Source organism: Polypterus senegalus, chromosome 5, assembly GCF_016835505.1.
Source record: "Polypterus senegalus isolate Bchr_013 chromosome 5, ASM1683550v1, whole genome shotgun sequence".
Taxonomy (NCBI): domain Eukaryota; kingdom Metazoa; phylum Chordata; class Cladistia; order Polypteriformes; family Polypteridae; genus Polypterus; species Polypterus senegalus.
In genome coordinates, this window is record NC_053158.1 from 175,870,122 (window position 1) to 175,885,703 (window position 15,582).

Genomic DNA, 15,582 nt, shown 5'->3' on the forward strand with positions numbered 1-15,582 from the left:
CATTCTCTTTAATCTAGTGCTTCATTGATTAGTACAGTATGTCAGCATCACTGATGTTCATTTAATTTCAATGTTCTCACATCAAAGCTTTTTAAAATGATTTCTCAAAGCCAAGTCCGGGATTAATTTGATTTTATATTGGGGGCGGCACAGTGGCGCTGCCTCGCAGTTAGGAGACTTGGGAGTTTGCATGTTCTCCCCGTGTCTGCGTGGGTTTCCTTCCCGGTACTCCGGTTTCCTCCCACAGTCCAAAGACATGCAGGTTAGGTGCATTGGTGATTGTCCCTAGCATGTGCTTGGTGTGTGTGTGTGTATGTGCCCTGCCCGGGGTTTGTTTCCTGCCTTGCGCCCTGTGTTGGCTGGGATTGGCTCCAGCAGACTCCCGTGACCCTGCAGTTAGGATATAGCGCGTTGGATAATGGATGGATGGTTCATATTGACTAGTGAACAGATAAAGAAATGCTGTCATAACATTTGGTGCAGCTGATGGATCTGTGTGCATCTCCACTACCTCCTCAATGGCATTGTCTTGTAATCCACCAGGACATCACATAACCAGGAAGCATCTCTGCATACTTTTTTCCAAATTCTCAAACTCTATATTAACTACATTTTTTCCAACATGTGCTTCTGCTATAGCGGCAATAATTTCATATTACTGCATTCTATAGTGAAGTCCTTGCCAGGATACTTTGCAGATGAATATATTGAATTTGTGACATTGTGTTTTGCGGTCTGTCACCTTTGCCATTAAGCTATGCTGCCTGTCATACTTTCATATGTATTAATTTTGAAACAAGAGTTTTTTTATGGTTTTCATTTCTAATCAGGTTTTGCTTTCCCATTTCTTGCTGTTTGTACCCATCTACATCAGAGAATCACAATCTCAAGCACTTTCAAGTTAATGGCTTAGTTTGTTTTGATACATTTGATGAATCATTGTGTAAAAAGGAACAGATTCTCTATTGATTGTCATATTGACTTTGTTTTCTGCTTTTCTCAGTCTTCTCTCTGGTGAGTATTAGCGTCTCTGTGGCATTGGCCATAATGAACGTCTTAAGCAAAGTGGGCTGTGTTGCTAGGATGTCAATATCCCTAAGGGTTATGTACAACCTGTGAGCAGGAGGCAGCTTCTTGGTCTGGAGGAGCCTGAACATTCTGTTGGGAAATCTTCAGTGAGACCTTGAAGGAGGGCCTCCATTAGATTACATTCAGCGACATGAGATGGTTCTCAGGTGCATAAGCATTGTGCTAATGGCTGCAGTTTTTACAATGTGCCATAAATAAGCGGAAAGCATGTGTAGCTTGTGAGGCACCTCTGCTTGTACTGTTGTTCCAGAGTGTGCGCCGTAATTCCCATCTATGTCTTTGCATTCCAAGCCCTTGTAGGACACACATCTCAACTTTCATTACTATTTATCATGCTTGCCAGCACTGACAGGTGGGCAAACAGAATTACTGAAGAAGTTAACACTCTTTCTTGGGTCTCCACTTTAATTTACGATTCTGGAATGGACTAAAGGAAAGAAGGGAAACGTCTGGGAGGAAGGACAATCCCCAGATGACCTAATTACCTATTCATGTCATTAAGCTGGTCACGAGGCTTCCTTTCAGTTTCCTCTGTGCAACTGGTGCTTGTGTTGCTCCAGTGTCTCCCTTGCTTCAGGGTGGTAGAAAGTTACAATAAAACATCCATGTAGCCATGCTTTAAGTAGGCAGTTGGCCAGACGGTGCTCTATTCTGAGTTTAATTCGTTCTCAAAAACCTGACCTGCTTCTTTTTGGAGATATAATTGCTTTTTCTGCAATTTTCCATATACTTGAATATCTGATGTGTATTGGTCAGTGTGAACTGGTTTAGAGCAACATGCACAGAGGACATTTCTTTTTGTTGCTTTGGTGAATTTAGGATCATGAAAGATGACACTTTAGCGTAATGCTGAGTTACCACCAGTGCAGACTAACCGATCTGGGTATGAAACCTAATCATCCTCACAATCAGTAAAAAATGTCACTGTTTAAGATATTGAATTCTTCCTGAAGTAAAAAGTATTATACACACACTCACATGTCACACATAAACATGTTTTCACTTTTTATTCAAAACAGCATTTTTCTCTTTCAAATACTATCAACAGGCAGGCCTAGCAGTCTTCTTGAGCAGGCCCACAATACACCTGGCACCAGGGCAATGTTTTAGGTGCAAGAGACACCAAGGGGCATTATACAATGAAAGATACAATGATTTCATCTGGAAATGTCACTAAACTTGTGTTTCAAAGATTAATCCCAGCAGAATCCATCCCTCTGACATTCACTTCTTGTGGTGGCAAAATGGATGCAGTAGCGTTCACATTATTTCATTCATCCAACTCTTCAACTCTAACTCAATTTTGCTAAAGAACTTTTTTTTCTGAGAGGAGCACCAATTACACCTTCCTACGCTGATGTCATTTGTTTTCAGTATGCACCACTGGTAAAGGTCAAGTGGTAATTATGGGGTCACCACAAATGTGACAGCTTTATTAGAAAATATTTACTGCTATCATTCATTTAATTCTTGACTGGTACAATTATCCATCCATCCATTATCCAACCTGCTACGTACATCCTAACTACAGGGTCATGGGGGTCTGCTGGAGCCAATCCCAGCCGACAAAGGGTGCAAGGCAGGAAACAAACCCCGGGCAGGGCGCCAGCCCACTGCAGGGCACATACACACACCAAGGACAATTTAGAATCGCCAATCCACCTAACCTGCATGTCTTTGGACTGTGGGAGGAAACCGGAGCACCCGGAGAAAACCCATTCAGACACGGGGAGAACATGCAAACTCCATGCAGAGAGGCACCACCGTGCCGCCCGGTACAATTATACAAATACTAAATATTAAGCAACTAATAGTAAACTGTTGTAGCTATGTGGCAAATTTTCCAGGCAGGATGTTGGCAATAAGACTTTAAAATTCAACAGGAACAGAAAGCAAGCAGGCCAGCCAATCCTCATCATAATCAAGGTCAAAAACAAGAGTATAGAATGCCAAGAGAGGAGAAGCAGGAGCAACTCTTCTTTAGCTCTCAGTCAGAGTGTTCACGTCTTAGAAGAAAAAACAAAATGTCGCATCTCACTTGAGCCTCACTTGAACAAAACAGATACTTACATTCTAGCCATTCCAAATGCAGACTGGGCATATCTGCGAACAAGAGGAGGAGAAAACAGCACTCTGATACATTACAAAAGCAATAGAAATATCTCTCTGTTATATCTCAAAACAAATCAAAGCATCTCCAAGATAACCAGACCAATGGAAACAATGGCAAGTTACATCCCAAAGAAGTACAAATGCTCAAATAAACTGGAAAATCATCAAGGTCAGACCGTATCTGATGGAGTATGCAGCACAACTCCTGGTCCAGGCTGTGGTCTTGTCACATCTGGTGGACTGCAACTGGCTACTGGCAGGAGTACCAGTACGTGTCACCAAGCCACTGCAGATGAATCAAAATACAGCGGCACATCTGGTGTTCTTCTAGGTGAGGTAAGCATGTTCACTCCTCTCTTCAGAGCACTACTTGGCCGCCTATAGCAGAACATATTAAGTTCAAATCCTTGACTTCTGCCTATTGAGTAGTCAACACGTGAGAACACGTGAGTACAGGGTGAGTCAAAATGATGTTAACATTTGAATGGCGGAAACAATTTATTCTCAAAACGTACTTCATATGTGCAAGATGATTTACAGGAATGTCTCAACCTGTTCGCCATCATGTTCAACACACTATAACCAATGAGCAACATTACCATTTAAAGCCTGGACACACATTTTTCGGGGAATAGATGATAGCACAGTCTGTATTCTGTCCTTCAGGTCATTGATATCACAAACTTTCCTGCTATAGACCACCATACCTCATAACCAGAATCACAGGGTGTCAAATCAGGGGAGTGTGGAGGCCATGGCAATGGTCCACCATCACCTATCCATCAACCTGAAAAGGTGTGCTCAAGAGATAAATAATTCATTAGTGTTAACATAATTTTGACTCACCCTGTATATGGAGACACTGGTGATGTCCTATGCTCCTTCTTGCCCCCTCAGGTCTGCTGACACCACCTCTGCGTGGTATCAAAACTCAATCCAGACTCTTTTCAGGGTAGCTGCTAGCTGGTGGAATGAGCTGCCCACCTCCATTTAAAATGCTGATTCCCTCATGTGTTTAAAAACCATTTGAGGACTCTTATTGGTGTATTTCTGTCTAAATGATATTGGCCTTGTAAAGTTTTTGTAACTGAGGAATTGTAACTCACTTGTATTTGGTTCTGAGCTTTTCACATTTAATGACCAATTTTGTAACCTTGTCCTGTAACTCCTGTTCCCAAACAGTCCTCCAGACTAACATTTACTTGATTATGGTGGCCTTTTTGTACGTCCCTTTGGATAAATGTGTGTTACTGTACATCGCCAAACAAATGGAAGCTGATCCAGGATAAATCCCAGTACTACTGCAGACATCTCCCACCACCCAGTTAGATCAAAAAACAAGTCGAAATATAAATAGAAACACCTCTCAGTTACATCCCAAAATAAACTTGATAAAACAATTCCCAATTACATTTTGTCATTCAAGATGATTATTTCCACAAAGTAATGAATGCATTCTGGTCACAGTCACAACCCAAATAACTGAAATGGTATCAGGGTAACAGGGAGAGGAAATATTCTGAAACAATGACAATATCTCAGGGTTACAACACAAGGATAAGCAGAAAACATTCTTTAACAAAGTGAAATGCCTTTAAGGTACGTCCCAGAATTAACGGAAACACATTCCCCTAAAGTTCCAAAAAGAAACAGCAATATGAGCCATGTAAATTCCAAACTAAAATGAAAGATGTCATAACTAATTCTCAAGATGGAAACTTCACTCAAGTACGAGTACATTGCCAAACCAATGCAAACGCCTCCTAGAAACAGACCTGCTTCCAGTTACATCATCCAGCAAAAGGAAACAAACTAAAAACAAATGGAAACACCGGCTGAGGTAAATGAAACACGCACAGCTCCATCCCAAAATAGACTCTGGACATCTTCCAGTCGTATTTAAATGTAAGTATGCAGGACGAGTAAAATATCAAGAAGTCAATTTCAGTCCTAAAACCCAACTGAATAACAAGGAGAGGAAACCCGTCCTAAAAAAACCCACAGAACAAATAAAATCACATACTAAACAAAACTTCCCCCAACACACACTGGAAAACAAACAGCAAAAGCATGCAATTGTAAGTAACCTGAAACATCTCACTGTTACATCCCATAAACACAAGCAGTGCGGCGTAGTGATTAAGGATTCGGACCTCCTCCCCTGAGGTTGTGGGTGCAAATCTCACTAGTGACACTGTGTGACCTTGAGCATGTTACCACCTCAACTGCTCAAACTGGAAAAAAAAGGAAATAAACCTCATTATATGTCGCACTTTGTAAGTTGCTTTGTATAAAGGCATCTATCAAATAAAAAACGTAAATGAATTCAAGGAGATAACTTCCATGTATTTGGTGAAGTAAACTGAGATAGTCAGTAGTTAATTCTGAAACACAAACTGACACAACACCCAATTACAATAAGAAACAAACCGCCTAGTGACTTTGTAAAAGAAATGGAAACAGTTAAAGGACGAGTCCTAAAGCAAAAGGAAACTCCTTCAGTTATTACTCAAATCAAATAGACGCCTGCCATTTATTCTAAACAAACAGATTCACTTCCAAGTTACAGCATGTGACGATGTGGGTTCTGGCTCCACGCTCCCTTGGCTGTTTGGGAACCCTTGAACCCAACACCGTCGATAATGTTACCGAGTGAGCTAGTCAGTGAAGGCAATAATTGAGCATCTTAGCAAGGGGATGGTTAAAAGTGAAAACAGTGCTTTTATTAAAAACAGTCAACAAAAACAGTGTTCCATAAATAGTGCAGTAGTTTCCATTTTTCCTCTTTCCATTTTTTTCCCCTTTCCTTTCTCTCTCCGATCGTTTCTTTTTCCTCTCCGATCAATTCTTTTTCACCCTTCAACCGACTTGCGCTTCTTTTTTATAACGTGAGGGGCCATCACAGCTGTAGCATTAGCCACGGGAGCAATCACGAATGTGGGCAGTTCCTCACCTGTGCACACGGTGAGACACGCCCACATCGACGACCGCCCCGCGGCTCGCTACAACATCGCCCCCCCCTCACGAAGCCGCCTCGGGTGCGGTGATTATTTATTTAAAATGAATGGCCTTTTCTCAACGAGCTGTGGACCCATAACACCACACAGCAAACAACTAACAGAAACACCTCCAAGTAGGCCGGTTGTTTATTACTAAAGATTTTTTACTGGGAAAATAAACATAGAAAAGGGGGATGGACTGACCCTTGTCTGGCCAGAAGGTTTATATGAGAGGGACCGGGAGACCACCTATCAGGGCTGTATACTCCACCAGTGCACTAGGTGGCAGCGTCCATGTGATGGATCAGCCAATGTGTATACCCACAGGGAAACCTGGGAATTGTAGTCCCATTGGGTAGCCCTGCAGAATGCCATGGATGCCATAGAGTAGGTATCCCTGTCTTGGGGGGCTTGCGCCTGACTCAAAAGTGCTTCCTCCATGCAATGTTGTGGCAGCAGAAGTATTCATGGATCCGACATAAAGAGAGCCACCTCACCACACTTGGAGAGTCCCCGTCAGGTGTGAAGGGGGGAAGAATACAAATTAAGAAAAGAGACTGCCCAGTGTATTGTGGAAAAAACCTGACTGAAGGTATTTCTGTCATTTCAATCAATCAATCAACATTTATTTATATAGCACATATTCATACAAAAAAAATGTAAAAGTGCTTTACAAAATGAATAGAAAAATCAAAGACACGATAAAAAATAAACATAAGTCAACATTAATTAACATAGAATAAGTAAGGTTCGATGGCCAGGGTGGACAGAAAAAACAAAAAAAACTCCAAAAGCTGGAGAAAAAAATAAAATCTGTAGGGGTTCCAGACCACGAGACCACCCAGTCCCCTCTGGGCAATCTACCTAACATAAATCAAACAGTCCTCTTTGTATTTAGGGTTTTCATGGAAGGACCTGATGATGATGGTCACGTAGACTTCTGGCTTTCAGTCCATCAATGTTGGTGCATCATTTGAACCCCAGACTGTTGTTGTGTAGTTGTGTCTGGAGTTTGGGGCTAACAACATTAACTTATGAATTCACAAAAATTTTAAACTGACAAGTTTTCACTTTTTTCTTTTTTTAAAGGCATCTTTCTAGCAACCATGATCAAGTTTCTTGCAGTTATATGGGGCTGGTGGAACTGTTAGGTGGTAGCTTGTGCATACGTGCAGAGTCATCAACGTAGATATTGTTGATAATTACACGGTACAGACAGCATATTTTTTTCAAAAATTACGGTATGGATATTAGAAAGTGCATAAAATCACTCCCATAACTTCTGTTACAGACAAGACTGGAAAAGACTCTGCTTCTTTATCTGTCATTACAAAGATGGAGACTGGAGACAGAATGCAGGAACAGCGCTTGAGCGAGGACTGCAGTAGAGTCAGACTAAATGACCAGCGCCACATTTGTTCACTGTGGACAACATGAGCTCAGACAATCCTGATGAAGTGATGCTGAACACATACTTGGGGAGCGCCACACACTGCCAGCCATCATTTCAACTCTCCTTGCTTTGCTGTGTGTGTGACTCCTGCACCCATCATGGTGTTTGCATTGCTTATAGCAGGAATTTATAATTGTTATAAAATATAGAAATCTAGTAATATGACATTTCATTAATATTAACTCTAGTTGATCTACTTAGTTAAAGATCTCTTCTGGCCATGTTGGTTCAACTTCCGGAACACAGAATGTCTGCCCATAGTGGTATTGACTTCTTGATGACAACCATCTCTTCAATCTAGAGAGTAATCGATTACAGCATCATTGGCACTGCCGTACATTAAATTTAAACACTTTCGATATAAATAGTTTATTAGAATAGTTCTAAACCTGGACTTAATTATTCTCCTTAATTAAGAATTATTTTTTTTTTTTATATTGGAAATGCATACTGACAAGTTTGCTCACAGAGATGCAGAAACCTGCTTTAAGATTTTGGGTCTGCTTTTAAGTGTCCTACACGTGCACCTTGGTTGTATCTTCAGGGCTCCAGCAAGGAAAGCAGTGCCACCCCAAGCTGAGGAGAGGTGCTGTCTTTATCAATCTCTCCTTTGCCTCTCAGCTCAGAGGGACTTTGGCCGGAAGATGAATGACAACACCTCTACAATAAGCACACGAGATCGGCCCCTTCCAGAAGTTGGCAAAAAAGCTACGAGAGCAACCAGAAAAGGACATTTATTAAGGACCCGTGTCTGGCATAAAACAGAGCTCGAGGTCAGAAGCACCCATTTGTTTTGTTCTGCTATTTGTCACCCTTGAATCCTCTTTCCTTTTCGTTTTTAGTTCAACCAGCATTATGTAGGATTACCACTCTTGTACCCCAACCTTCCATTTTGACTGCTGTTTTGCTTACTTAGAAAAGATAATCATAAAAACCCAATCTGAAAAGTTTGCAGGTTCACCACGAAACAGAAACACTTCCAACTAGACGTCAAAACAAGCTCAGAATACTTTCCAGTCAGGATTAGCACTGGTGTTAAAACAACAGAAATATGTCTAGTCATGGCTTGAGTGCTCCAGTTGTTTAATAAATAATGGAAATTAAGGAGAGAAAACACAGAAACTCTACCAAGTTACGTACAATCCCAAACAGATGTGCCGTATTGCCGCCTGGGCAGAGCCCGGCCCTCTGTGTGGGTTGCCGATGCCAGCGTGATCGGTCATCCCTCTGTGAGGTCCGCGCTGAAGCCTGACACTGTCTGCTGCCATCCATTTTCCATGACTGGCCCTTGCTCCCTAGGCACTTTGTACACAGCACACATCTCCTCTCGGCCAGACGCCACAAAAACCTCACAGACGCCGAGACTGAAGAGCACTGGAAACAACTTCCAGTCACAAGCAAGATAATATCAAACTACACCAGTAAAGTATGAGAACAGGAATACACGCCAGTCACTCCATGACCAAACACACAGAAGGATCCTGCCCAATCCATTTTAAAACACATCTCGAATAAATCCTGAATGAAACCGGAGACACTTTCTCATCACATTACAATCAAAACAGTTAGGTTAAGCATCCATGAACACGAATGCATTACTGAGTTGCATTACTGTCCTCTCAGAGCACGCTGGAACACACCTTCAAGGTACATCTCAGCCAAACTGCAACCCCATATATATTAGCAAAAGCAGAGAAGCCAGCCATGAGTGGAAGCACAAAGCAGTGACGTTCTTAGCCATAACTCACACGGAGGAAACATCTCAGCCAAAGTCCCCAGATGAGCTGAAGAGGAAGTTGTTGCTCTGGCTCAGCCCGCCATTTTACTGCACTTTGTAGAGTCAGAAATGGAACCGCGTTCTAGTTCAGCCACAATGGAAAATGTGAGGAGTAACAACAAGTGGAACTGTCTTACATAAGTTGTGCTCCAGCCACCTCCTCCATTCTGAGTAACAGTACACATCATTTTAGGTGTCCGCCTCTTTGCTTTTAAACACATAAGCACATCTGCACTGCTAGTATTAACTCGCTTCAGAAACCCGAGCTACTTGCTAATCAGAGCCCGGTGTTCTTTACTTTTAGCCCTGGCTCTTTTTTTTCCCTCTGTGTGCTGCAGCCCCATCTTTGTGTCCTGGTCTTTCAGTTAAAGCTACCTCGTGTATGCCAGATGTATTCTTTGTGTATTGCTATCTAAGCATTGTATTCCACTGCACACACACTGCTTTAGCCAAGCTGATAAATCCATTAGAATAACAATCCACATCTGAATTTATCACATTAAGCCACAATCAAAGGCCTGAGCATTCAAAGCACAAATATTAACTTTGGCTGACCATTCTCAGCTTCAACAGTACAATAGAAACACGCACAGATGAGATGGCTTAGCCTTCCTCTGCCAGCACAAACAGATCCTTCCCACAAACAAAACCCCGTACCTGATCTGTAAAGCGCGAACAGAAGCAGACAAAGGTTTAACTGTCAACATTCAGAGAGAACAGCCGTGACTTCATTGTCGAATGTTGCCTAAGAAAATACATTTTTGACTCGTATCCCCCGCATTACCTCAAGATTAGTGCTTAATTATAGATCAGTTATTCACACCAAGTGCCCACTGAATGCCACAGAGTTTGAAGAATGTCCGTCTCATGCTCCTATCGCCAAGTACAGCGAGCTACTCGCTGACTGCGTCTAAGCAGGCAGACCACCATAAATGGGATAGAGAAAAGATCAGAGCACAGTTTTGCATGTAACAGTGTGGTACGGTGCAGACGAGAAAGGCGAACAACAAAATCATTCCTTTAATAATTTATTGATTAATCAATCAATCCTCTTTCACATATTGCTTACTTATTTAACAAATGGTGAGTTCTGAAAGAAACTGCAGGCCAGATTAGTTAGCAACGTCTTAAAGGCCAATAGTTAACCGCTGCTTGAGCACCTTGATAGGAAGTAAAAATCACACCCGGCAACATAAAGGCCCGACAAGTCTTCCTGTTTACGTCGGAGTATCATTGTATAGAAATGTATTATGTGCTATGAAAAGAAACAGACAACACAAAAGGATTATTTATATTAATAATTCATTCTACACTTGTATGAGGTGTTCAAACATCCCTGTGCCAAAGCCCACGACAACAGACTGAGCAACTAAAAGGAGTTCTAATGAAGACCGCATTTAAGAGTTTCAAAAGTGCGTCTCCAACATGTTATTGTGATAGCAGACATCGTTGTGGCTTTAATTCAGAGCACCAATACTAAATTACTCTAATCACTTTTAGTAGACATGATGCCTTTGTCAAATTTGTTTTAAGACTGTTTTTCTTGACTTTATTTAAATTAACAAGTTATCTTGTTGGAGTTTTTTTCTATTTGCTGTTATTTTTGTTTTCAGAAAAGTGTTTTCTTTTCACTTAAATTAAGCCCTATTTAGGCTTTTGAGTTCTTTTTACAAATTTCATTCCTTTTTTTTATCAATTAGATTTCTTAATCTTTGTTTAAATTAACCAAATTGCCATTTTCATATTTGGGGCAAATTATTGGTATTATATATTTTAATCCATGCATTTCTTTTTTTCTGTAATAAAGCAAAACACTATATTGTTGTACTGTAAATGCTATTTTCTTACTAATTGTGTGCACTGATTTTTAAATTTAAATTATACAAAATATAAGGTATCCATTTTTTATTGAACAACTATTGATTTTTCATTTTACTTCAATTTTGATTGAACAACTGAAACATTTATTCCATTTTCTCGGTTGAACTGCATGTTAGTGTTACTAACTTTTTATGCCCAATATTTCTTTTCCTAAATGCCCTTATTGGTTTTATGTAACAGGTATTTTCTTGAATTTCGCAATCAAATTCAAGTTATGCTGCACTATTTGTGTTTAGTTCATATTGATGTCATGCTTAACAGCACACGTTATGAAAAAGAGGATAAAGCCGCCCAGGGAAAGTAATAAGAAAAAAGGTTTCTGCGGCACTTTAGATTTTGCACAAAAACTTTGCCTAATAAGTGAGTTAAAGGCGTTGAATTGTGTTAGTGTTAATATTTATGAGCTGAACAAAATCACGCTACAGAAAGTTCAACTGCCGTTTCAGTGAAAGTTCAATGCGTGTGCCTTTTTTAGCTGCTTCGCTATTTTACTTTTCAAAGTAGATGAATAAATGAGTAAAAATGTGCTATTTATCTCATACTGTTCCTTAAAAATTCCCCTTCAGGTTCTGATGCCAAATGCATTAACCTTTCAGAGGCCGCCGGTGCAGACTCCTGCAGCCCGTCCTACAGTAAAGGTAGCTAATGTCCTCTCCCTAAAAGCGCGCCTGCTCATTAATAGTTTACACGGGCTTGTAATTGAGGTCGCACTCGACCCAGATGGCTACTGTGAGGCGCACCGCGGCCTCGGCTTCTTCATGAAGTCACTTTTGAGGAACGCTCTTAGGCAGCTTTGACATAAACAATTTACACTTGGAGGAATAGTGTTTAACTAAACATTGGCACTTAGTAAAGCCATACATAAGGAGTAATGCATTGGGCAGCTGTACAAAATAACTCTTCTGTAAAGCTTTTACTGCGGTAATTTCAGAAAACTTGGCACCGCCGCATGAATTAGCTAAAGTAAGCTGCTAACCAATTAAGCCAAGCAGCCTTATTCATTTATGTAATTCTTTGTTTAAATTTGTTCCGAGCCACCTTTCATTACCTTGCTGTACTTAAACTGCTGATTCGCTTTGCTTACCTCTGTTTTCAGATATTAGGAGGTTTACCGCCGGGCTTCACATAATCCAGAGAATGAAATACGTTTATTTGTGAGATTAAGCATAAAGGCAGAATACTGCAGTGAAAACCTTCACATTACATAAAAAACTCCGCCACAACAAAAGCTGCCCGGATGATTATTTTATAACATGAGCCTATGAATATAATATGCACCTCCACCCCCCAATAAAAAGCATTTGTGCCAGGGGTGGGGATGCAACGCGACTGGCCAAAGACTTAAAAGTATACGACGAAGTGCGAATGGACTATTAAAATAGTTAGCATTCCCTTTTACAAAACTCCAAATTCAGATCCTACCGTAACTAAAACCGGCAGGGCACATCGGTATAGAGTACTTAGCAAAAATGGTAATCCACTGAAAACTGTTCATGCGGGGGATACTTCTGTCCCACAAAACAAAGCCCGATTTAAACTTTAGGTATCGAATTCACAGTTTAAGTATAGATAGATTTGAAAGGTGCTATATCATAGATAGATAGATAGATAGATAGATAGATAGATAGATAGATAGATAGATAGATAGATAGATAGCCTTTTGCTCTGATGTGCCAACGTGTGTTTTACCCTCCCTGTGCTTGTTGTGCGCGCGCGTGTGTGTGTGTGTGAGAACACAAACAATGGCTGAAGCTCGCCGCATTCCCAGCTGTTGTGACTCATCTGTCAGGGACTGCGCCACTGATTTTAAGTTAAGCGACCTAATACGTGTAACAAAGTATTTCAAGACAAAAGGTAAACACCGAGATGCTGAGAAGTGCGCATATCCACACTTCGGAGTCTCGGCCATCCCAAGCATTTCAGCACCTTGACGAGAGGACAGCGGTGCGCACGGACTGCGCGCTTCGCACACTTGACGGGGTTTTCAAGTCACCTTCCTGGCCTTCGCTGCGTTTTTTAACCTGTAAAACTGTCAACCGTTTAACACATTTAAGCAGCATCTGTTGCTGTTTGTTAGAAGCATGTGATGTGTGGGTCTTTAGGGGGATACACCTCTTTATTGACTTCTGCGAACCGGCAGATGATTTTCGGGAGTTAAGGAGATTGGAGCGGGTGAAGAAGCGCTCAGAAAACAAGCAAACAAGAAAACTAAGTAGTGAATATCGGTCATTTAAAAAACAACTTAAAATATGTACCTGTTCCAGATTTTAAAAGAGAGTTTACTATACTGTTTAGTCCGTCATAAAATTATATCCGTCACAAGAATCGATTTATTAACTGAAGAAATATAAATCCTCTTAAGCCATATTCTGAGCATATCACAGTAAAGCCCAAGGTGTGAGCACTATTAGACGAAAACGCAGCCGTAACTTTTGATAAATGACAATCATTAACAATACTTCTTTCTATGCTATTGCGTTGTATTATTTTCTTTGTAGATTTATGATTGATGTAAATAGCACGTATAACCTGCTTTTCTTTTAAGATGCACATCGATGACATTCGTTAAATTATAAAGTGGTTAAATCATCATGCTTCGGTAAAGATCATACTCATTTTAATATACTGAGAAGCAAACTTTAATAAAGTGAATCATTCTCTCACCCTATAGATTGGATGGATATATTACATAAATTAAACAGATAGATAAAGCTATAGCCAATCAGTACATGTACTATGAAGAACAGTGCAGAAACATTAAAAGGCTGATGCTCAAAATCCAAAAACAAATCCAGATGGAAAACTTTGGAACGACAGAGATAGACAGATAGATAGATAGATAGATAGATAGATAGATAGATAGATAGATAGATAGATAGATAGATAGAATGGCGCAGATACATCCGTAAGGACACACATTCTTCCTAAAGGGCTGCCATTTAAGGTGATTATAGAGGACATATTCATAACGGCGTAACCACGCTCTAACAATTAAATCGATGTTCTACCAAAGCTCTGCGACTGAAACCTTCCATAACACGTAAACCGATCGAAGATTCCAGGTGGAAATGTTCTTTTGGTTTAACTGCCTAAGGAAAATGCCAATGTGACTACCTGGAACTTGCTGCGATTGTAACGGATTGGCGCTAACCAGGCTGGATCGTCGCTCTTACTTTCTATTATTAAAAGGTGGTCACCGATGACGGGGACTAATCTGCTTTGTATGAGACTAACTCCAAAGGCTCTTTAGTATCATAACTTGCCACGTACAAGAAACAGTCACTTCACGGAATAAAGACATCTTACCTGCGAAAGTCGTACGTTTACAGCATTGCATTCAGCACGAACCGGTCGCGGTGTCTGGCTCTTTATTACTGTGACTGTTTAAAATTTCCACAAAGTGATGCAGGTGCCCAACTTGTCGCCATGTTGACTAGTCGCTCCCTGTAAATCACCCACTCATCTTTGACAACTTCAATTCCAAGTTGAATAAGCCAACAATGAGCGCACAAGCCCGATGTCGCTTTATTGCTAACGAGAGCCGGCAGAGCGTCGCCGGCAAAGACAGGCGCAGAGTGGGCGCTGCGCAGCGCAGTCCTCAAGCCGGGCTCGGCGGAAGCACCGTGGATCTTCTCCCCAACGCTGAGACCCCCTCCGTCCCCAGGCGATTCTGACACCACATGCTCTTCCCAAACAGGCGTCGCCCCTCTCCTGATTTCTCCTCCCAGTTTCCTTACAGCTGTTAATGGGCCCCGGGGGCGTTGAACGCCTAGCGACAGCAACGCGTTGACTGTCACGGCCACAGACCTGCCCACTGTGGTGTTTTCGGTGCTTACCACTACGTGAGTTTTGTAGGTTTCCGCTTCTCTACCTTAATTATTATAATCAAACAACTGGAAACTGATGAATTGGCAGCCACACGCACCGGATGTGAACCCGCACCCTTCTCCCAACTTCAATTGAACTTTATGTCCACAGCTTTCCACAGGCTTTGTTCCCAGTTTAAAAAAAAAATAAATAAAAAGTGTTTTTTTCTTCCCTTCTTGCAATGCTTGCTTTATAGTTGTTTGTCATTAGAAAACTCCAATTTAATGAATATTACGGGATTGTTTTTAAACTTTAAGATGAATGAGTAGCTTTACATGAGCACCGGTAATGGCGAGAACAGTAACCTAGGATTGTAATAACACGACACATATTTCCATCCTATTTTATGTATGTTTTGTTCGTTGTCGTTCTTGTTTACTAGTCTGGTACTTCTGTGACGTCAG

At 41.1% G+C, this 15,582-nt stretch overlaps 1 protein-coding gene across 3 annotated transcripts in view; it reads right to left on the bottom strand.

Annotated features, from left to right (window-relative positions):
• The window catches only part of scn5lab (sodium channel, voltage gated, type V-like, alpha b), a 719,364-nt gene extending 704,436 nt beyond the window's left edge, over positions 1–14,928 (bottom strand). For 2 of the 3 annotated variants that reach the window (XM_039753644.1, XM_039753646.1), the window contains exon 1: positions 14,618–14,928. The gene's annotated coding sequence lies outside the window, so the exon portion shown is untranslated. Of the gene's footprint in view, positions 1–10,087; positions 10,156–14,617 lie in introns of those variants that run through there. The other variant, XM_039753645.1, reaches the window with a different exon arrangement.
• Between the last annotated feature and the right edge of the window lie 654 nt (positions 14,929–15,582).